Source organism: Sus scrofa, chromosome 1, assembly GCF_054392235.1.
Source record: "Sus scrofa isolate SSC_HxYL_T2T_F1_AM1 chromosome 1, Sscrofa_HxYL_maternal_Yorkshire_Landrace_v2.0, whole genome shotgun sequence".
NCBI classification, from domain to species: domain Eukaryota; kingdom Metazoa; phylum Chordata; class Mammalia; order Artiodactyla; family Suidae; genus Sus; species Sus scrofa.
The window spans coordinates 23,647,777-23,671,979 of NC_139383.1; the positions used below are offsets into that span (position 1 = coordinate 23,647,777).

General features: G+C 33.7%; 1 long non-coding RNA gene across 2 annotated transcripts in view; it reads left to right on the plus strand.

Moving 5' to 3' along the window:
- The window catches only part of LOC106508831 (uncharacterized), a 1,163,285-nt gene that overhangs the window by 424,840 nt on the left and 714,242 nt on the right, over positions 1-24,203 (plus strand). For both annotated transcript variants that reach the window (XR_014839532.1, XR_014839520.1), the window contains exon 4: positions 3,589-3,760. This is a non-coding gene — a long non-coding RNA (uncharacterized LOC106508831). The remainder of the gene's footprint in view (positions 1-3,588; positions 3,761-24,203) is intronic.

The following is a 24,203-nucleotide window of genomic DNA, read 5'->3' on the forward strand; positions in this document are numbered from 1 at the left end:
ATTTAATTTTGAAAGTAAATAGCATCTATATTAACCACAAGCCACTTTATTTCAGAAATACAGGATTTCAGCTTGTTCAAATGGCTATTTTCAAGTATATTTAATTTTAATTATTATGGTTTTCAATAGGGGGTAAGTCTAAGCCTTTTCATACATGTTATTGTTATAGGAGAATGACAACTTGATAAAATATATAATTCTGGAATCGCAATTTCCTTTTTAATATTCTTTAAATAAGTCTTCATTTTAAGCTTTAGGATAACAGGTCTAGGGCTAGTCTGCTTATTATCTTCTGGTAAATTTCCTCCTAGCTCTTGTGATTATAACTTGTCCCTTAACATTTGAATTCAAAATTTTACCTTTGGTAAATAAAATGGGTAGCTTTTGTTAGTTCTGCCTAAAATTTGGTACTTTGAAAAATATTGAAATGTCCTAAATGAAGGAAGACTTACTCTCCTTTTGGAACGAAAGGCATCAAATTTATGTAGCATCGTGACACTATCTGAAAATCTAAAAACTATTTAGAGATGTCTCTTCTAAAGCCTAGAATATTTATTTCATATTTCTTTGTTTTCTTTTATGGTCTATATAGTTTTATATTCCTTATCAATAAGAGAAAATTGCTTTTTTTAAGTGTCAATTATCTCCCCTTGATATCTGTTATTTTTGCTTTCATTGTTTTCACCCTAATATCTTTTTATCTGCATTTTAAGTGACATTTGGTTTGATTTTCTAATAATTTAATATAACACTCTGTCCATTCCAACTTTACTATGAGAATGATTTAGATTATATCTCACATTTTAGAATTTTTGATGCTTATTTTTCTTAATAGCTCACTTTTCTTGGTAGACTATTCTTTTGGTTGCAGTTTTTTTTAATTCATAATAGTACAGTATTAATTCTAAGATCATGTTTATAGTGTTTGCTTTGTGTTTCCTATTTACTAGATATTGAAAAGGGAAAAGTTTCATGTGAACTTTAAATTTCCCAAACAAACATTGACTTACATTGATTCTAATTATTTATCTTCATTGTTGCCTATATATCTCTTTCCTTTATGAGTAATAACAAGAAAACCCCAGAATATAGTGAGTCAGCCACAGCCCATTTTAAATCAAATAGCAGCATTAAATCTGTTCATCTGTATTGTTCTCTGTTTTGGTTTTCCTTTAGCTTCATTTCTAGTTACTTAACTTTCTAATTAAGGAGTATGTGTAAGCCAGAATCACTATCAGACATTTCACGGTTCTTCCAATCTGTTTCATTATGTCAGGTTATTTCTGAGTTTCCCTGTTTGAATGGAAGCAGAAAGAATGAATGGTTACTTAACCTTTCACCACATGTATGTAGGTGAAGCCAGGGATGAATGCCCAGAGTTTGGTTATTAAAGACTGAAAGTCTTTCAGCCAAAGGAAAAAGCAAGGTAGACTGGATTGAATGCCTTTTGTCTACTTTCTGGATGGCAGGTCTATTTTGTTTCACATGAAAATCCATGAGGAGGTCACAGTTTGTATTGCAAAATTTAACCTCATGGAAATTAAAGCAACCAGGACAAACCCACTCCATTCTGGTTATGGGCTCTGGCAGTCTTTGTTTGGGGGTAAAGAACCCAGCTCTCTTTTTGTTTTTATAGACATTTTGGTTCGAATTTAAGAGAAGTTGCAAAAGGCTGTTTGCCAGATATCAATTTAAACAGAGCTCTGAATATTACTTTTTAAATCTGAAACCTAATAAAAATAGAAGTTTTATTTTCAGTATTAAGGATAACTATTTCAAATGTTAATACAAAAACATTTAGTAGAATTTTCCTCACAAATCACAGGAGTGTAATATAGTGAATCCATTGTATTATTTGATCTAGATATCCGTTTTACTTAGATCAGCTTTTCAGAGGTAATGAATAAGCTTATCATTGTGTCTCATCTTCCTCATAATCTTTTATGGGACCGAGTAAGAGGCTTGTTAGAAATATGCTACTGTTGAGGGAATAAATTGACTTTTTGTTGCAATAATGTTATTAATTATTCTACATGAAATCCTCTTTTGCTTTGCTTTTGAGAATATTTAAATAATAGTATATAGCACATAACAATAGTTTTCCTTTTTTCAGCAAAATTTGCAAATATCACAGTTTATTTGATTAAGCTCCATTTTTAAATGTTGTGATTAGAACTGCCAACAGCAAATGACACTGACTTCATGCCTACCAGAAGGCTCCCTCTTCTTTTCTTTTTTGTTTAGGCAATGCCAATTACAAGTCGCTAGCCTAAGATCCTGCAAAAACAACCTTTTATAACTCCTTTAAGATATGTAAATTATTATATGATTGAATAGCAATTTTTCAGGGTTTTTTTTGAAAAGTAAAAACAAGCCAAACAAACACAAAACAAAGCAAAACAAAACAGTACAGTACTTAGAAAATAAAGAATCACAATCATGATTGATTTATATCTAACCAACAAATTTTTATTGCACTCCTACTATTTTACGAATGATTAGAATTTTAAATACAGCATAGTGTTACTTGGCCGCATAAAAAGAAGATGAATGCATTAAAGAACACCTGACTTAATTATTAAAAAGAATATTTAATACAGTTCTGAATCTAGAAATATAACATTAAAATATTTAATCTAACTCTTCAGATGAAATGATTATGGCGGAACATTATGCATACACAAAATGCAAAATAGTGATTTTTATTCAAACACCTGGTTAATAGAAATGGCGATATACAAAATGAATAGGCCTGAAACAATCATTTTGTCTCCTTTTGCTCTTTTAAAACTGTTTGGTTACCAGGCTGGGAGGGGTTGCTTCTCAAGTGAAGAATGAAGGGGGTTACTGTGTTTAGTGTTGCTATTTTAATCAACTTTACCAATTAACTGACCCCCTTTCCATTCAGATTTTGCTTCAGGATGATTGTTTCCCATTCCTTTTCATTGACTAACACATTACCACTTAGCTGCTATTTTTTGTCTATGAACTCTTAGGATCCTTTTCTTATTCAAAAGATGTTTTGTTTTTTTAAAAAATCATGTATGCTTGTTAGACATTCCTTAAAATTATCTTATTATATATTGGAACTAATGTAATTGTTTAGGTCCATGTAATTACAATTTAAACTTTTTAAATAATTATGTAATATGAGATGGAGCAAGAAAAATTTATATTCATAATTGTTAATATTATTCATATATACTTAAAACATACTATGTATTTTTATCTTCCATATTGTCACCTTTTGAATAACTTAAAAAGCATAAAAAATATTTAAAATCATCAAGAAATTGGCACATAGATCAGTAGTACTGAAAGATTGAAGAATAGATTATTACATCTTCTGTTATAATTAAAATATGTCTTATGCAGAACTAAGGTATCAGTTTTCAACCTCCACCTAAATTTGACAAATGTTACTATTTTTTAACGAGTAAGGCTTTTCTTGTCCACCTGTGAATGTTGTCTTATACAGCAGATAAAGGAGTAAAGCAGTTTGCAGATACATTTAAGAATCTTGAGTTGGGACACCCTGCCTGACTAACAGACCTTCTCCTTTCTTTTGTCTCTCTCTGACTCTCGAAGGCCACATCCAAAATCTGCAGAGTACAGTGGCAGGTTGAAGATATCCAGGAACCAGTTGATGTTGTAGTATGAGCCTGAAGACAGTCTGCTGACAGAGTTATCACTTCCTTGGGGGAAGCCAGTCTTTATCTGAAGGCTTTCAACTGATTGGAGGATGTCCACCCACATTATGGTAAGTCATCTGTTTTACCCATTTACCGACTTAAATGTTAAAAATATCTTTAAAGCAGCTTAAATTACTCTTAAAAATACCTTCATAGTGAAGTTCCCGTCGTGGCTCAGTGGTTAACGAATCTGACTAGGAACCATGAGGTTGCGGGTTCGATCCCTGCCCTTGCTGCCCTTGCTCAGTGGGTTAAGGATCCGACGTTGCCATGAGCTGTGGTGAAGGTTGCAGACACGGCTCAGATCCTGCATTGCTGTGGCTCTGGCATAGGCCGGTGGCTACAGCTCTGATTCGACCCCTAGCCTGGGAATCTCCATATGCCGCACGAGCGGCCTAAGAAATGGCAAAAAGACACACACACACACTCACACACACACACACACACACACACACACACGGCAAAAAGACACACACACACACACTCAAATACCTTCATAGCAACTTCCAGTTGTGTTTAACCAAACATCTGAGTATCATGGTCTAGCAAGTTGAAACATAAAATCAATCACCGCAGAAGGCAATTAACCAACAGGGTAGATATTGGATGAACACAAAGGTATGATGGTAGCCACCAGAAGCTGTAAGAGGCAAAGAACTGATTCTCCCCCAAAGCCTCTGGTGGAAGAGCATTTTTGCAACTACCCTGATTTTAGGCTAGTGATGATGATTTGTACTAAAGTCAGCCAAGTCTCTGAAAGTAATCATTCCTTATATGTTGAAGTAGGGCTTGTTGTAGAAAAGGATGTGTGACCAATGAGTGGTCTAGTTGTCATTCATTCAATATGAAGAAATCGTTTAATAAATCCCACTTATCTTAAAAAACCTTTTAATTATATTAATTGAAACAGTCATGTCTTTTGAGATTAGACTTTAAATTATGTCTCAGTGAAGTAAATTCAATTTTTAAAATATGCTTTTAAGTTTCATTTTGATTTTGTAACTTACTAGAATATAACACAATGAGGATAAATACTGTTCTGTTTGGTTTACTAATGTGCTTCTATCAACATCCATCAAAGCTTGTCACATAGCAGCAAATTTTTAAGTAATTGCTACAAAAAATCAGTAAATCATATTCACAAATTTTAACTTTTATATGACACTTTAAAATACTTTAAAAATAAAATGTTCTTTCTATATTCTAAGTGATAAAATCTTTTAGCTTTTCTTTTATATTTTACAACATAAATAAAATTATTTATATACATATAAAGCATATTTTAACCTTATGATAATTTACGAAATATCAGTTCATGAATGATCACTACCAATTTTGGTCTTTGAATGCTTATGTAAATTGCTTTTAAAACAAACTAGGCTATTAAAGTTTGAGAGGTATCCGTAGTTTTAATGTGTATTAACTTATTTGTTAATGCATCGGATCTGATATGTACATACTTCATAGCTAACTGTAAATGAAGAGGGCTGGTGTTTTTGCTTCATAGCCTTAAAATTTGTTAATACAAGTTAATTGGATTATATTAAGAAAATGACTTAATTTTTGGGTTTCAAATATTAAAAAATCATTTGAAAGTAGAATTATATGAATGGAAAAATATTGACACACTTCCAACATTTTTTTCTAAATTGTTACATAGAAAATTCATTGAAAACTACTTAAATTATATATTTTTATTTCGATAAATTTGTTTCTCCCTCATTAATATCCTCTTCAGTAGTGTGAATTTTAATTTGCATGATTTATCACACCTTAACATTTATTTGCATAAATTAATGTTCTCCTGTGATAATCATCCTGATTTTTAAAAATGTGTTGAATTCATCATGTTATATGAACATAGAAAGGATGAGAAAGTCGGTTTATTATTTTTCTCTGGCTGCTGCAGCAAATTTTAGTACATTAGAATGAGTGAGTTATTAGTATTTATAACTTTAAAGACAAAATTATTGTTTTAGAATAATAGGAAGTCTGAATCAATGCATTATAAAGAGCACATCATTACTTAAGAAGTTAATTATATATTTATATGCTAATAAATAATAATTTAAAATTGCAAAAGGAAAAGAACTATTTACAATATGATCATAAAAAATTTAGGTATGATCTTAACTAAATATGTACGAGTTCTATATAGTGCAACTACAAAATATTCCTGTGAGAAAATAAAGATGATCTAAGTAATTAGAAATATACTGTGTTCATGAATTGGAATATTCAGCCTTTTTGAATTTTCCACAAATTCATCTATAGATATAATCAAAATCCCATAAGGCTTTTTTGTGTACATTGGCAAACTGTTTATAAATTTATATGACAATTCAATAGGCCTATAATATATAAAAATTTGGAAAATAAAGTTGGAGAACTTAGATTATTTGATTTCAAGATTTAATAGAGAGTTCTACTAATAATGATAGCATGGCATTGGCATAAGGAGAGAAACAGATTAATTGAAGAAAACTGGGAATCTAGAAATAGACCCAAATAGATGTGGTGAATTGATTTGGGGCAAGCATGCCAAGTTAGTTCAATAGGGAAAAAAATGTGTTTTTAACAAAGTGTACTGAAGCAATGGGCTTAGCACATACAAAAATATGAATCACAAACCTGATCTCATACTATACTCAAAAGTCATCTCAAAATATATCATAGACCCAAATGTAACACAAAATTATAAATGAAAACATTTGTTCATACAAAGCCTTAGTTTTTAAAATTCCTAGAATTTTTATTCAAAATGGTAAAGAATTGTAAACAACCCAAATACTTATAATCCAGTGAATGGATTAAAAAAAAAAAGTCTGGTGTATGTATAAAGTTGAATACTCTCCAGCATTAAAAAAAACCAAAAACCAAAAAACAAAAAACAAAACTATTGATGCACAAAGCAACACGGGTGAATCTTAAAAATATTAAATGACTAGTCATACACAAAAGACTATATAGTATATGATTATGTTTATGTAAAATTCTAGAAATAGCTAACTTATAGAAAGCAGAGCAGTGGTGTCTAGAGTCCAGAGAGAGTGAGGAAATTGACTGCAAGGGAGAACGAGGTAACTTTATGAGGTCATCGTTTACAGTAGTGGTTACATGACTATATATATTTATCAAAACTGTGTATTTAAAACTGGTGAATTGCACTGTATATAAATTAAAACTACTTAAAAATGAATCTCTTCAAAATACTGTTTCCATAAGGACTCAGATCTTTTAAAATATGCATTTTACCATAATCAATAGATAGTTCCCATCTAAGAACATAACGCATAGTGGGAGAACAGAAAAAGTGTCAGTCCCCCGCAAATAATTTCAGAAATATGCTGATGAGAAGCCAGATGAGGATAGTATGATATTATAAGCATAAAAATCACCATCTATTAAACATAATCATAAAAATGTTAGACACATCATTGGTATAAAATGTATTTAAAGAAAGGAGTAGCTATTCAAAACTCCTTTACTTCGGTGTTAAAAACAAATTGTATTGTATTAGTAGATTAATTGAGAAAAACAAAATTCATTTTAACAGATAAATATTACTTGATGTATTTCAGTATTTTTGGGGGATTAAACTCATTGGGAGATCTTTCTTTCTTTCTTTTTCTTTTCATGCCCACTCGTATACATGTGGAAGTTCCCAGGGTAAGGGTTGAATTGGAACTGCAGCTACTGGCCTAAGCCACAGCCACAGTAATGCTGGATCCAAGCTGCATCTCTGACCTAAGCCTCAGCTTGCAGCAGTGCTGGATCCTTAACCCACTGAGCAAGGCCAAGGATCAAACGTGCATCCTCAAGGAGACTATGTAGGATTCTTAACCAGCTGAATTACAATGAGAACTCTGCAAGATGTTTCTGAAACTGATAATTGGCAACAAGAAAATTCTTTATAAAACATGCTATTAAATGAAGAAACTTTAGAATTTTCTTTTAGTCAGGAAGAGACATGCATTCCTGTAAATCCCACCTTACATTACTCTTTCTATTCAACATTGTAATGAAAATTACAAGCAGAAAAAATACATTAAGCAAGCTGTGTAAAAATTGTAAGTTAAGCAATATAGCATAATTTGATTTTTTTTTAAATAACCCTAATAATCTACAGAGACCAATATTACAAACAATAAAATAGATGAAGTAAAACCAGAAATGTATGCCTGGCATTCGAAGGGTAGTATCTAAGAATACTCAAAGATTAATATTGACCTGGAGTCTGTAAGTGGTGTTACTCCAAAGAAGTATGAAGAAGGTGACTAAGTGGTATCTAATAGGCAATGGAGTCACGTCTTAAAATTAATGAAATAAAATATCTATCAATCTAAAATTGTGTAACTAGTAAAAAATAGCCTTCAGAAATGAGGTGAAATGAATACATTTTAATTGGGAAAATTTGTCTGCAGCATCCACACGCTAAAGCATATGTGAAAGGATATTCTTCAGGCAAAATGAAAATGGTGACACATGAAAACACAGATATGTACAAAGAAATTAAAAAATAATGAAATAGAGAAATATGAGAACAAAGCTAAACAATATTAGAATAAAATGAGAGTGATAACATCTAAGTGGTTTAAACAGATGCATTTCAAATTTCAGCAACAATAATACAAACAGAAAGGAGTAAATGAAGTTAAAGTACTTTAAGTATTTACATTAGACATTAATACATAAAAGCTGTATTTCAAATACCAATAAAATAGTAAATCAATACATAAAGAATATCTCATTGTAGGGGAAATAGATGTGCTACACTAATACCAGTTGAAAGATATATGGGTAAAGGAACCAAAGAGTGGTCCTCTTTACCATTACTATATATGTACTTCAGAGATATCTTGATTGAGATAAAAAGATGGGGAGAACTTTGTACCTCTGCATCAACCAGTTTTTACGTGTTGGCTACCCCTGGGAAAGAACATACACCTGGGAAAGCAGCTCCTTCATGCTAAAGGCAAGTCCTGGTGAATGATTCTGGTATGAGCCTTTCTCAGGCAAGTCGTGACAGATCAAGGAATGAATACCTGCAATCAGAAAAGGTGATCTTGGCAACACTTTACAGTACCCTCCATGATGATTTAGAATAAAATACTAAAAATAATTTATTACCCCCAAAATGTAAGAGAAGGGGGAATATTAAAAATAAAAGGGGTAATCAAATAAGAACAAATAGGGAGCTCCCATCGTGGCTCAGTGGTTAACGAACCAGACTACTAACCATTGAACCAGGTTCCATCCCTGGCCTTGCTCAGTGGGTTAAGAATCCAGCGTGGCTGTGAGCTGTGGTGTAGGTCTCAGATGTGGCTCGAATCTCGTGTTGCTGCGGCTGTGTCATAGGCTGGTTGCTACAGCTCTAATTAGACCCCTAGCCTGGGAACATCCATATACCGTAGGTACGGCTCTAGAAAAGGCAAAAAGACAAAAAAAAAAAAAAAAAAAAAAAAAGAAAAGAAAAAGAAAGAAAGAAAAATAAAGAACAAATAGCCAAAGGGAAGATTTGGATGAAGTATATCAATAGTTACATTAATAGAAACTGACCAAAATCCAAGATAGATCATATCCATCTGGAAATAAGTAAAAACCCAGTTGCACAATGTTAATAAAAGACAGATGAATATTTTTAAAAAGAGAAATAGATTAAAAGTTTAGGAATATAAGGTATATACTGTGGGATCATTAAGAATAAGAAAGCTGGAATGGCTAATAGGAAGATCTCAAAATAATAATTATTCATAGAGCTAAAGAGAGTCATTTCATACTTGTAAAAAGTCAGTTCTTCAAGGACATAACACAATCTCAAGTGAGTAAGAAACTAATGAAAATTCAAAATACATGAAGAGAAACTTCAAACTAAAGGAAGGGATATCGAAACCTAAAAACATAATTGGTGATTTTAGTACCTTTCTCTGTAATTCATAGAATAAATAAATAAAAGCAATAAGTACAAATAATATCTGAATAATGCTCTCAAACCACAAGAACTAATATTCAGTTAACATTATACCTAGTGACTGAAATATACATTATGAGATTGAATGGTAAAAGTATATCAATACTTTTCATTTGAGGAGATAAAGTCTATATAAAGTTAAAATGATTTAAATAATAGAGAGTAAATTCTCTGATAAAGATTTACTAAATTAGGAAACAATATGACATTTTAAGTATCTCAAATACTGAAATTAAGTAAGAAATTTCAAACTAATCTATGGGTCTAAAAAGATAAAAGAACTTTAAAATTTAATTATCCCAGTGAACCAAAGTTGGTAGGATGAAGCTGAGGCACAGAGAAAAAATTTATGGATTTAAAAGTTATTCTTACTTTTATTATTTATTTATTTATACAGCCGCACCCATGGCATATGGAAGTTCCTAGGCTAGGGGTTTACACTGCAGCTCACAGCAAAGCCGGATCCTTAACCCACTGAGTAAGGCCAGGGATTGAACTTGCATCCTCATGGACGCTATGTCAGGTCCTTAACCCACTGAGTCACAACAAGAACTCCCTTAAAAGTTATTTTTAGAAGAGTATGAAGATTTAAAAAGTTATTTAAGCTTCCACCTTAAGAAACTGGAAAAATAGAATTGAGATTAAGCCTAAGTAAATAAAATATATGCAATAATAAAGATAACAGCAGATATCAATTTTAAAACACAGAATAGAGAAACATAAGGAAAAAATAATGCAGTAGATAAACCCTAGAAGGATTAAAGATTATAGAAGAGAAGTTTCCAATCCAAAGACTGAAAAAGATAAAACACTTTGAGTCCTAGAGATTGAAAAAAATAGTAGGGATATTATGAATAGCAATAAACTTGCCAACTTAGATGAAATAGAAAAATTCTTTGAAAAAACATAACTTACCAAAATGGGTATGAAATTTTTCAAGTTAAAAAAATACACAGTGTATATCCTTTAACCTAGCCAGTGATTATTAATATTTTCTATATTTTCTTTATCATATTTACCTTTCTATCACCAATACACATGGTATTGTTTTTGTTAAATGAGTATATGAGTGTGTGTGTGTGTGTGCACACATTAAATGATGTACTAGAATAGTAACAAGAGCTGCCTCTGAGTAGTAGAAATACGCGTGCTTAGAAATTTTTTCTTTATGATTCTTTGGAAGCTTATAAAATTTTGTTGCCTTGTTTGCATTATCATAAAGACATTAAAGTTATTTCTATTTTGGGGGAAAAAATTAGGAGATGATTCTCCATAAAGACTCAGCTCATTGGCCAAGACCATCTTCATAAACTTAGCTGCTTAAAAATAATATCCTTTCCTATGTTGTTTACCACCGAAATGCAAATACATGAAATAGTAGCTGACACTTTTTAAGTGCTCAATAGCTATTTGTAGAATGAATGAGTTGTAACTGTAGTTCCTACCAAGAAAAAGATGTGTCTTTTGACAGAGATTACTGACTGGCTTCTTGTGTATGGAGAGGAAGGAGGCTTAAGTCTGCTTTAACAAATGGTGTGATTGCCATTGATATCCTGTATTAGAGTGAATCCCCTTGGAAAGTTTCCTGCTGTGTGGGTGGGTAGGTCACGGTTCTTCTAGGGCCTAAGGCAAGTTTGCTGATTATTTCTTGGTAATTTTTTTTTTCCCATATTCTTCACCTTTCTGTAATTCTTCAGGCTTTTTCCCCATAAGGTAGTTTATTGAGGTATAATTTCAATACAACAAATTTCACTTTCCAGGTATGCAGTTCTATGATTTTTAGCAAATGTTATACAGTCATATTACCATCACCAAAATCAAGATATATAATATGTTCCATCACCTCTGTTTCCTTCTTTTCCTTTAGTCAGTGTCCTTCCCACATTCTCAGTCCTTAACAACCACTGTTTGATTTCTACCTCTGTAAATTTATCTTTGACTATTCAGTTATACAAATAGAATAACAGGCTTAATGTTTAACTTTTTTCATTTAATATAATTCTTTTTTTTTTTTTTTTGTCTCTTTAGGGCCGCACCCACGGCATATGGAGGTTCCCAGGTTAGGGGTCGAATCAGAGCTGTAGCCGCCAGCCTCCGCCACAGCCACGGCAACATCGGATCCTTAACCCACCAGGGATCGAACCTGCAACCTCATGGTTCCTAGTCATATTCATTAACCACTGCACCACAGTGGGAACTCCCTTGTTTAATATAAAATTCTTTTGAGAATCATCCATCTTGTTTTATGTATTTGTGGGTCACCCTTTTCATTGCTGAGTAGAATTCTCTTACATGGATAGATTGGAATTTGCTTCTCCATCACCTGTTGATGGCCACTTATGGTGTTTCTAATTTGAGGCTGTTACAAAAAGAGCAGTTACAAACATTCACTGACAGGTGTTTTTATGGTTATAATTTCATTATCCTTGGATGTATACATGGGAGTGAAATTGCTTTCTTATATACTATGTAACTGTTTGGCTATATACAACTGCCCAATTGTTTTCCAAACAATTCTGGGTAACAGGGAGGAGGTGATGTCCAAGGCATACATAGGAGACTCCTGAGCTGATTGAAATATTCTGTTTATTCTGTTGACCAGTCAAGATATCACATAGGTATCTTCTTGATATTTTTATTTAACATTACATTTATGTTCACCTTTTTCACATGAGTTGTACTTCCTAATTCAAAAGGTAAAAAAGAAAGATAAGGAGAGAATTTAAATTAAGAATGTATATCCTTAGGAGTTACCTTCATGGCTCAGTGGTTAACAAACCCAACTAGGATCCCTGAGGATGCAGGTTCAATCCCTGGCCTCACTCAGTGGGTTAAGGGTCCTACATTGCCGTGAGCTGTGCTGTAGATCACAGATGCGGCTCAGATCCCACATTGCTGTGGCTGTGGCATAAGCCAGCAGCTGTACCTCTGATACCATCCCTAGGCTGGGAACCTCCATGTGCCACCAGTGCGGCCCTAAAAAAGCAAAAAAAAAAAAAAAGAATGTATACCTCAATGAAGTTATGTTATGTGTTTTAATACTGAAAGAAAAATTTCAAATTTATGTTTCCTATCTTGAATGATTGACATTTTACAGTGAAGTTTCAGTAAATTAGTGAGACTAAGATCTTATTCATATGGCAAATGAAATTTATTGAATATTTATACCTATCCCACTCAGATTTGAATACTAAAGAGATAATATAGTAAATAAGGTTGCTTGTTTTGATACCTAATTTGAGTGATTACAAAGTTTGCCAAAGTATACCAAACACTATATTTTGATAAATTTTTGATGGTTGCCCAAGTCTTAAATAATTTTAAACAAAATGGATTTTCTTTATTTGGATCATTAATTTGTCCCTTATGTGGCATAGGCATCTTTTCAATGAATAATAAATATATGCTAGCCAACAGATGTTTGGACATTTTAAAAAGTCCCAATATTTGGATGATATTTCTTATTAACAAATCTTCAAAAGTTAATGCCAATGATTTTTAATCCCTCCCCCTACTTTATCAGGTAATAACTTTAGCAAAATCACATGAGCTATGTATAGACTTTTTAGATCTCTTTTCTACATTGTTTTAATCAGTTCTTTAACATATTAACTGATTTGTTACAAACTTTCATTAAATACTACCAGGTGCAGATCTCTGTGTTAGCCACTGTGGGCTCATATAGATGTATAGGAGTCTAAAGAAAGAATGCAAAGTTGTCAGAATAAATGTTGAATTCTAGCAATGTTTATATCGGCCTGAATTTAGACAAGTATTTTTTTTTTTATATTCCTATGACTAAGGCTCACCAAATATAAATGTTGATATAAGCTTGTCAGTTGATGGTTCTATGTATTCAACTGATAGATAAAAGGCTCATTATAAGATGAAAACAAAAGCAAATAAAATTGTCTTGTAGAAAAATGCCAAAAGATATTATTAACTGCAACTAATTCATATCAAAGAGGTGAGATTTTTTTTTTTCTTTTCTTTAGTGTTAAGGAGCTCTAATTTCATTTAGACTCAAATTTATTTGAGATCTTTAATGAAATGTTTTTAAATAATAACTCAAACAACAAAGTCATGAATGCCTTATAAAAATAAATGTGATTGCTTACCATCTAAATCTCCCTGTGATCTGACACCAACCTTCTTTCTAGCTGTATTGATTTGCTCATTCCTTTTATGCATTGCTTTAACTGACTCGACAACTTAATAAAAGGACCATTTGCCAAACATCAGATTCAAGTTAAATGAAAATAATATTAAAACTTACTGTGTTTATTAATTCATTTCCTGTTTGCCATATGTTTAATATTTTAAAACTATAAAATATTGTTGCTAAATATGGCAACCCTCTTCTCCAAAGCATCTCTAGCTCCCTTATACCTGCAGATCCTATTAACAGTGCTTAGCATAATATTTAATTCTCTTGAGCATTTAATTACTCAACTTATATGTCTCATGCTTTTATTAACATGGGCAAAGGTGATTATTCCCTATTTTGATCAACTTTTACCTTACCTGAATATTAAATATTATAATCAAATATTATAGTTGAAATAATTATGCTCCCGTGTTTCTCTTAGATATCTTAATTCAGTTGTCATATGTTCTTTTTTTAAAAATTAGGTTGCTACATATTCTTTGGAATACTTATACTTCTAGGATAAATAGTTCAAATTATGTGGGTTCCAAGCATGTCATGATTTTAAAAAATATATTGATGATAAATAAAGAAATATTAATGGCAAACATAGCAATGTATAGTCAGATGCTTTAGGATGAAATTCTGACTTCATAACTGGGATAATGTAATACCTATAAGAAAATGTCAATCTTATTTTTGAAAATATGAATATTTATACTTGGGAGACTTCTCCCGTCTTACTGTTTCAGAAAAAAATAATGTCTTTTTAGTCTTTTATCCCCTTTTTTGATTGATTCTTTAGTATCTGGCAGGGAAAGAATTAAAATAGGGAAACCAATTTTCAACGTTAAAAGGAGATGAAATCTTCTTTCTTGATTGGCTTATGGTACATTATAATTATGTAATATCATATCCTTCTTTTGGCCCATATTATTCTTTTAAAAAGAATATCCTTATTAAAAGAGAACACGTCGATATGAGAGAAGACCAAAAGTAAATTATATGCATTACACAGAAAATAGACTTTTATTGTAAATGGTTTATATCAGAAATCTATAAATATTCTCAGTGTATCATACCACCCTGAAACATAAAGTAGGATAACAACATATCCAAAGCAGATAATTTTTGAATGAACTACATTCCAAAGCAATGTGATAAATAATTTCCTTGGAAAAAATAAGTATGCACTTGGAGCCTGAGTTGTTGTGTATGCATATATTTTAGAGTTGAAAAAGAAAAATGAAAAATAACTCCTCAGGAATGACCATCCTCCTTGTTGTAATTTAGTATATACATCATGTATATTTTCAACCATCATATTAACAGTTTCAATACATTGTTTCCTTTTAAGCCTCCTGTCACTACTTAGTACCTTGCCTTTCTTACTTCAGCTACCGGCTTGCAAAAATTTTACTTACTCTGATAGAAACAAATCAGAACATTTCCCTGCAGACATGAAACCCACATAGATCAGTTTTCTTAAGTTAACACAGGGTACAAACATTATAAATATCCATCGTTCAGCTTGAGTCACTAATTGCAAAATCTCTGATTGTCCTGGAAAGCTTTTTGAATCCCAATGTAAAATAAAAGCATGTGTCTATATGGAATGCCAGAAAAAAAAAAAAAATAAGGGTGGTGGCTCATGAAGAGAGGCTGGAACTGGGCTGGGAGGGGCTTATGGTACTTCTCCACTCTAGGTCCTCTTGGCTCTCTCAGTAGCTCTTTTACCATGGGTTGAATGAACCTCATGGATGGAGTGGCAGACTCCACTTTGCTCTTCATTTCTAGGGCTTTTTACTCTGCTGAATACTATGAAATAAATAAACAGCTTCAAAATCTGAAGTTTCCTTTCCAATGTACATAATATCATTCAACTTACATATCTAAATAAGAAAAAGAAGTATACACATTTTCCCTAAGTACGGGAATCTTTCTTCAGTGGAAAGAGAAGCATTTTGTTATCCTAGTAAAGACTACAAGGAATTTATTATGGTCTTCATTAAAGACTCTTTCTGGGCACATATCTTGCAAATCCTAATCAGAATATTTATACTACATATCTGGATTCACAGGAATAAGGAGCTAAAACAATGGAGTGAGGTAGAGAAAAAAAATAGTCTTTTTTTTTTTTTACTATGTTGCCATTCCTTCTCAGGTGCATGTCTATTTTTTTTTAAGTAAGGCTTTTACTGGCGTACAGTTCATACAGCACAAAATTCATCTATTTAAAGTGTATAATTCAGTCTTTCTTATATATTCACAGATTATGTGCACTGGAAACTGCACTCTTATGCTTTGGTTCATGGAGGAAACTGCTGGCAGGTTGATTTCATAGAGCAGCTTCCTCTCTATGGGTAATACCCACTTTGCCAGCCATTACTCTTATGGATACTTTTACAGATCTACTGCTTGCCACATCCACCAGGAACACCTCTCTGGAGCAGGTAACCTTTTCTATTTTCTAAGTATATCTTGCCCCATCTGGCCCTCCTGACCTCACTGACCTCTCATTTTGCTTGAGATCCTTGATTTGGGTCAGTGAGGTCAGGAGGGCCAGATGGGGCAAGATATACTTAGAATTTTGCTGCCAATATAAAATAGCACTTGTCTCTACAATGAGGTTTCCCATGAAACTTTCATTTCCCATTAGGGCCACAGGCTTCTGGAACTACTGAACAGCACAATGGTATTTTAAATCCTTGCTCTTTAAGTTACTGGGCAGTACATAGATCCCTAAATGGATTTTCTTGCTACCAGGAGTGCTTACTACTTTAAACTCTGAGCCATATGGCCACCACTCTCCTCAAACCAACTAGGCTCACCTGGTCATTTGCCAAGGATTGTTATCACTGGAAATCTGATGCATTTGTTTTATGGGCTAATATTGTTTATATGTAATTTTGAGTCCCCTAACATATTTAAAATTTGAATACTTGAAATGCTTGATAATAAAACTGTGATGGGACAAACTTAAGGGTAAAGCTGAATCAACTTTGCCATCTAATTAGAAAAAAAATAGCAATCTAACTTGATTTATTTATTTAAAATTACATGCTAACATAATTGGAGGAATATTAAGATTTTTTTGGCCCAAGAAACAAAATATTTGTTATAAATACTTATCAGACTATGTGCTTTATCTTGATTCTAGCAACTCACTGCAGAGGAAACACTAGAACTATTTTGATCCAGGGACATGATTGGTTTCTCCTTTAAAATAAATAGTGTGATGTGATGCATAGCAGCAATGTATGTCAACTCTAGAATATGAATTAAGAATCTAAGAAAGGTGGTATCTCATGGTAGGTTAGATTTGCATTTCTCTAATAATCAGGGATGTTGAGCATTGTTTCAAGTACTTGTTGGCCATCTGTACATCTTCCTTGGAGAAATGTCTATTCAGGTCCTTTGCCCATTTTTCCATTGGGTTGTTGGCTTTTTTGCTGTTGAGTTGTACAAATTGTTTGTATATTTTGGAGATTAGGCCCTTGTCAGTTACATCATTTGAAAGTATTTTCTCCCATTCTGTAAGTTGTCTTTTTGGTTTCTTTTTGGTTTCCTTTGCTATGCAAAAGCTTGTCAGTTTGATTAGGTCCCATTGGTTTATTTTTGCTTTTGTTTCTATTGCTTTGGGAGACTGACTTGAGAAAACATTTGTAAGGTTGATGTCAGAGAATGTTTTGCCTATGTTCTCTTCCAGGAGTTTGATGGTGTCTTGTCTTCTATTTAAGTCTTTCAGCCATTTTGAGTGTATTTTGGTGCGTGGTGTGAGGGAGTGTTCTAGTTTCATGGATTTGCATGCAGCTGTCCAGGTTTCCCAGCAATGCTTGCTGAAAAGACTCTTTTTCCCCTTTTATGTTCTTGCCTCCTTTGTCAAAGATTAATTGACCATAGGTGTCTGGGTTTATTTCTGGCTTCTCTGTTCTGTTCCACTGGTCTGTCTGTCTGTTTTGGTACAGTACCATATTGTCTTGATGACTGTGGCTTTGTAATATTGCCTGAAGTCTGGGAGAGTGATGCCTCCTGCTTGGTTTTTGTTCCTCAGCTTTGCTTTGGCAATTCTGGGTCTTTTGTGGTTCCATAGAAATGTTTGGATTGTTTGTTCTAGTTCTGTGAAAAATGTCATGGGTAATTTGATAGGGATTTCATTGAATCTGGAGATTGCTTTGGGTAGTATGGCCATTTTTACAATATTAATTTTTCCAACCCAGAAGCATGGAAATCTTTCCATTTCTTTCTGTCTTCTTTAATTTCCTTGATTAATGTTTTCTAGTTCTCTTCATGTAAGTCTTTTACCTCCTTGGTCAGGTGTATTCCCAGGTATTTGATTTTTTGGGGTGCAATTTTAAAAGACATTGTAGTTTTGTATTCCTTTTCTAACACCAGTCAGAATGGCCATCATTAATAAGTCCACAAATAACAAATGCTGGAGGGGGTGTGGAGAAAAGGGAACCCTCCTGCACTGTTTGTGGGAATGTTAGCTGGTACAACCACTATGGAGAACAGTATGGAGGTACCTTAGAAAAATATACATAGAACAGCCATATGACCCAGAAATCCCACTCTTGAGCATATATCTGCACACAACTTTCCTTAAAAAAGACACATGCACCCGTATGTTCATTGCAGCACTATTCACAATAGCCAAGGGCTGGAAACAACCCAAATGGCCATCGACAGATGATTGTATTAGGAAGATCTGGTATATATTCACAATAGAATACTACTCAGCCATAAAAAAGAACAAAATAATGCCATTTGCAGCAACATGGATGGAACTAGAGACTCTCATCTGGAGTGAAATAAATCAGAAAACGACAAATACCATATGATATCACTTATATCTGGAATCTAATATATGGCACAAATGAACCTTTCCACAGAAAAGAAAATCATGGACTTGGAGAATAGACTTGTGGTTGCCAAGGGGGGGCGAGGAGGGAGTGGGATGGATTGGGAGCTTGGGGTTAATAGGTGCAGACTATTGCCTTTGGAAAGGATAAGCAATGAGATCCTGCTGTGGAGCACTGGAAACCACGTCTAGTCACTTACGATGGAGCATGATAATGTAACAAAAAAGAATGTGTACTTGTATGTGTAACTGGGTCACCATGCTGTACAGTAGAATATTGACTGAACACTTGTAAACTAGTTGTAATAAAAAATTAAAATTATTGTATAAAGTTAAAAAACAAGAATATAAGAGAGATGAGGTGCTTCAAGAACTGTAGCAGCCACTGAAATGAAGAGGAAATATGAATATTTTATGTGGAAATAATCCTAGGATCTTTATTTTCTTTATTTTTAAAAATAGTTAATTAAATTATGCCATTTCCATAGTAAATCTATATAATTGGATAAAAACACACTTTAGCCAAAATGATGGTCTGTGTTTTTCTGGTGCTGATCGAAAATTATCGGAAGAGGAAGTCAGCTATGTCTAAATGTCCTAGGCTTATTTATGAATCTCAGTAATGGTATTTGCCCCTTAAGCAGGTGTATCGCTTTGCTAACTTTATCCTAGAAAAAACACGGGTGGTTGACACATAACAGGAACATTAAAAATGTTTTTTTTTTTAATTCCTCATTCTTTCCTTTTCTTGATACATGCATTATATTACTTTTTTCTTTAATTAACTTAATTTCATAACACCTTCCTAGGTCATTATTTCATTGGTTATCTTCATAGCACTAGTAAAAAGGAAAAATGAAAAATAATGTTAATTGGTTTACTGCATAATATTCATTGACAACCCAGTTGGGTGGTTAACTACGATCCTCTTGTCATAGACTTCCCTGACTCTGCTGGGCCATACTGACTTGCTTGATATGCAAGTTCCAGCTGAATTTCCAGTGTATAGTAACTTTAGTGGATGGCTTATTTCTCCTGACTGTAACTCCCCACGGGATGTAGACATGATATCAAGCACTGGCCGTTACACTGCCCTAATTGCAACCCTAATTTGCCAGTAGTCTTACGTAGTTTAGACCCATCTGTGAAAATATAGAGCTAAATATTTGAATGTCAGGAGCTTATGGATGAAATTTTCTTCCACAAAGGCTATCATTTTCAACATGTACTCCCAAGGATCCTCAAACTATACTGAGAATTTGTGATACCAGTAGATGTGCCCAGCCATGCAAGCATTTATGACCCTGTTAGACCCTTTAGCTCCTCAGATCCCCCTGGTGGCTCCCTGGAACAGCTATTATGTAGGAAGCCTCTGGGATGCCTCCCTCCACCTGTGACAATGCTGGAGATGACAATGTTTTAATTCCTGAATTTCCATTTTTTTTTATATATTTCCAATCTCTTTATTGGTAATCTTTATTTGATGAGGCATTGTTATCATATTCCCCCCTTTACTTCTTTTATCTTTGTTTCTTTTAGTGATTTGAGCATATTTATAATGATTACCTGAATTTTTGCCTGTTAATTCTGACATGTAGGCGTTCTTGTAGGTAGCTTGTGTTGCCTCCTTGTTTTTTGTTTGTTTTCGTTTTTCCTAGTGTGTGGATCATCCTTTCTATGTTCTTTGCTTGTCTCATAATCTTTGTTGGAAACCATACATTTTTGACAATGTATCATAGCACCCTAAAGTTGTTCCTGAAATTTGCTCTTCTCCTTATTTAGTGACTGGTTGGATTATTTCAGTACTTAATAGCTCTCCTTCCACAGTGATAAGCCTCAGATGTTTCTCTTCAGGGGACTCAGCTTTGTAAAGGTCCACTGTCACTTTGGGGTGTCTGTGATTTTCACAAGGCCATCTTTGACTGTCTCCTTGACCACACCCATACATTAACCCCCACTGATTATAGAAAGATTATTATTTTCAACAATGCCTTGAGACATATATTGAATTTACCAGACTAGTCTAATCAAATTCTGGTTTCTTTGAAGGGAAAGTTCCTGAGGGCACTGTTTGATATTGGCTCTGACTCCAGGAGGGTACTCCTCAGCTATTTATTTATCTTTTACTTCTGGGATTCTGGTGAGTCTCTAGTTTATATACTATCACCAGTAAATAGTTATTTCAAGTCCCAATTGCTTTTCCCTATAACCTCTACTCTTTTGAAAATTGCCCTTATGCTGTTACCAATGAGGTCCACTTTCTTTGGGGAAGGATTTGGAGCTCTCTATTTTGTGGCTGCTCCTCCTCACCACCACCACCCATTGGAAAAATCTGTGAATCATGGCTGTGGAGAATAGGGACAATGGAGTGCTTTTCTCTGTGTGACTTTGGGAGCTGTGGAAGGAGGGGGCAGCAGTTTCAGATCTCCTTGCCTTGCATTCTTGGTATGGAAACCCCAACCCATAAGCCAGTCAGGGATTGCTGTGGCACCCAAGATAAATCTTTCATGCAATTAATGGGAGTTGAGAGGAAGAAGGGATCACCTACTTTCCATACCCACCTGGAACTTAGCCTCATCAACATATAGCTCCGTGCAGGAAGAGAAAGAACTCTTTTATTTCCAGGAAGAAAGAACTCTTGACTGGGAGCTGGATGGAGATGGAACCATGTTTTTTCTTAGTCAAAACAGAATTTCCATCTCTTTAGCTAGGGGGAAGGAAGGTAGAGTTTTGGTTCATGTATCACAGAATATCTCAATTCTTACCAAATTTTGTATATGTATTTATATAAGTCCATATTTATTTGTTGTATATTTTTAAGGCCATTTTCAGAGACTAAGATGACACTTTTACAGTTTTTACCAGTTTCACTGAGGAATGGGTCTGTGGAACTTATCATCTTGTCATGGCTTCCCCCACCGCCCCATTTTTTTTTTTTTCTTTTTTGCTTTTTAGGCAGCAGTACCATGCAGCATATGGAAGTTCCCAGGCTAGGGTTCGAATCAGAGCTGCAGTTTCTGGCCTATGGCACAGCCATAGCAATGCAGGACCTGAGCTGTATCTGCGACCTACACCACAGCTCATGGCAATGCCAGATACTTAACTCACTGAGCGAGGCCAGGGATCAAACCCACATCCTTGTGGATGTTAGGTTCATTACCGCTGAGCCACAATGAGACTCCTCTCCATGTCTATTTTTAAGTATCTTCCTATATGTTTATTCTTCTCAAGCTGTGATAACGATAACCTGTGGATACTCAATGATATTCCAGAGAATTTGGCAGGATAGGATAAACTTGGAGCATCTTCCTACCTCCTGATTTAATCCACATGCGTAGGGGAAATATATATTAAAGCAAAAATGTTATGGTAATAACATATATGATTCAGATAGATATTAAACATAAAACCTGATAATTTGAAAAAAAAAACTCCAGTAGTGAGCAACACCTCTGGACTCTTAACATAAGCTTACATTTTCTTGCAGGATATATTGTGGACATTTGGCAAGCAACCTTTCTGTTGGTATGCAAAGAATAAATGTTGGTACTGAATTAGGCAAACAACACATGAAAAATACAATTATCTGTGACCTATAATGATATCTACTTAAAAATCCCCAAGATTTTCTTGCTCAATATTATACATTAAACAATGTTACATGCATAGCATGATGCAAATTAAACTAAAGGATGCAGTTCCTTCATCAAGGATTGTATAATTTAATTGAGAACATGAACAAAGCAGATTCTTTTTTTAATTTGACTTAAAATGCAGACGATATTAGAATATAAATACACACAGTTTAACAACAATAACAAAAAGATCCTTTAATGATTCAGTTCTAGTAACAAAAAAAATTCTATTAGATCTAAGTCCTGCTCTTTGCCCTCTGTTTCTATTGAGATGTCCTTCTCAATTGCTCTTAATCTTTCTGTATCTTTTCTTCTTTCCCCTTAAGATGTGACTATGCAACTTTTTATGCTCACATAGTTTTAACTGCATTCTCAAGGCTAATTATTCCCCAGAGAACATCTCTAATCTTGTCCTTTCTATCTCCCTTCATTCCACCAATCTAATTACATAGCGTGTTCTATTCTAGAAAAATACTGACAGATCATTTTCCCAGTCAAGTTTCCCAACTATAAAAATGAATCTAATCCTCACTTTCATTTCCTCCAACTATTGACTCTAGTGCCGAATTTAGCACAGCCTCTAAAATGAAAGTGTGCTAATGATTCCAGCAGACTATAAAACATGAAAATTACAAATATTTCAATACACAGCCAAGAGAACATAATACAGTACTCAATGTATTGCCACTTGACAAATAGTTTTAGACTTTTAGGGTTTCTTATGAAGCTAAGATTAGTGGTTCGAAGTGCTGTAATAGAGTATCATGTACCTTCCTAATTTATTTTCAAGATACACAAATCATCAGGAAGAAATCTATTTCTAAGATGCTGATTGAGAAATATGTTCTGGGTGTGTTTTGAGAAAGTAGAACATTTTCCTGCTAACCACTTATCTTAATGTGTTATGTTATCTTTGCCATTATATCATTTTTTTTTCACAAAATATATTTCTCAACCCAAGTATTGACCATCACATTAATTCTTGTTACAAATACCCAAACAAGCACATATTCCACTAGATGATTTCTGCTGCCTTTCCTTTAATTGATATTTTGAAAGTTCATTTTGGGTTGAAGTGCTGAATACCTTTTCAAGGATTCCAGCTTATGTATGGAACCATACCACATAGTTTACCTCCAACTGAACCCCAAATAAAAATATTTGCAACTTATGCATTAGGATTCTTGAAAATCAGTTCAAATTAGGAGTGTTCCACAGCATTTTGATTACCCATATATCAAACAAATAAGTCCTTAACAGAAAATTATATATTTTATAACTATGTAATTTATCTGTTTGATTCAAGATGGTATCCACAAGGGACTAAAAGTGCTGGACTCATACTGAGAGCTTTGGTATCAGTCCCACATTTGTTAGCGATATGGATTTCAAAAAAAGATTCCTATACTCTGGGCATTATAGTTTTCTTTAAAATAGATATAGCAAAATATGACATTCATAAGGCTATTTTAAAGTTTAAATGTGATAATGCCTATGAAGTTAACACCTGGCTTGTATTGAGTTTTAGCTATCAAGAATGAAAATTTCAATGAAATGGCTATTGTTTTTAGAATTGAAAGTTGATTTTTCCATGTTACTTTCATAGTTTAAAAAGAATCAGTGAATTTATTTTTATTTTTTTGCCTTTTTGCCTTTTCTAGGCCGCTCAGCAGCATATGGAGATTCCCAGGCTAGAGGTCTAATCAGAGCCATAGCTGCTGGCCTACACCAGAGCCACAGCAACGTGGGATCTGAGCTGTGTCTGTGACCTACACCCCAGCTCACGGCAATGCCAGATCCTTAACTCACTGAGCAGGGCCAGGGATCGAACACGCAACCTCATCATTCATAGTTGGATTTGTTAACCATTGAGCCACAACAGGAACTCCAAGAATCA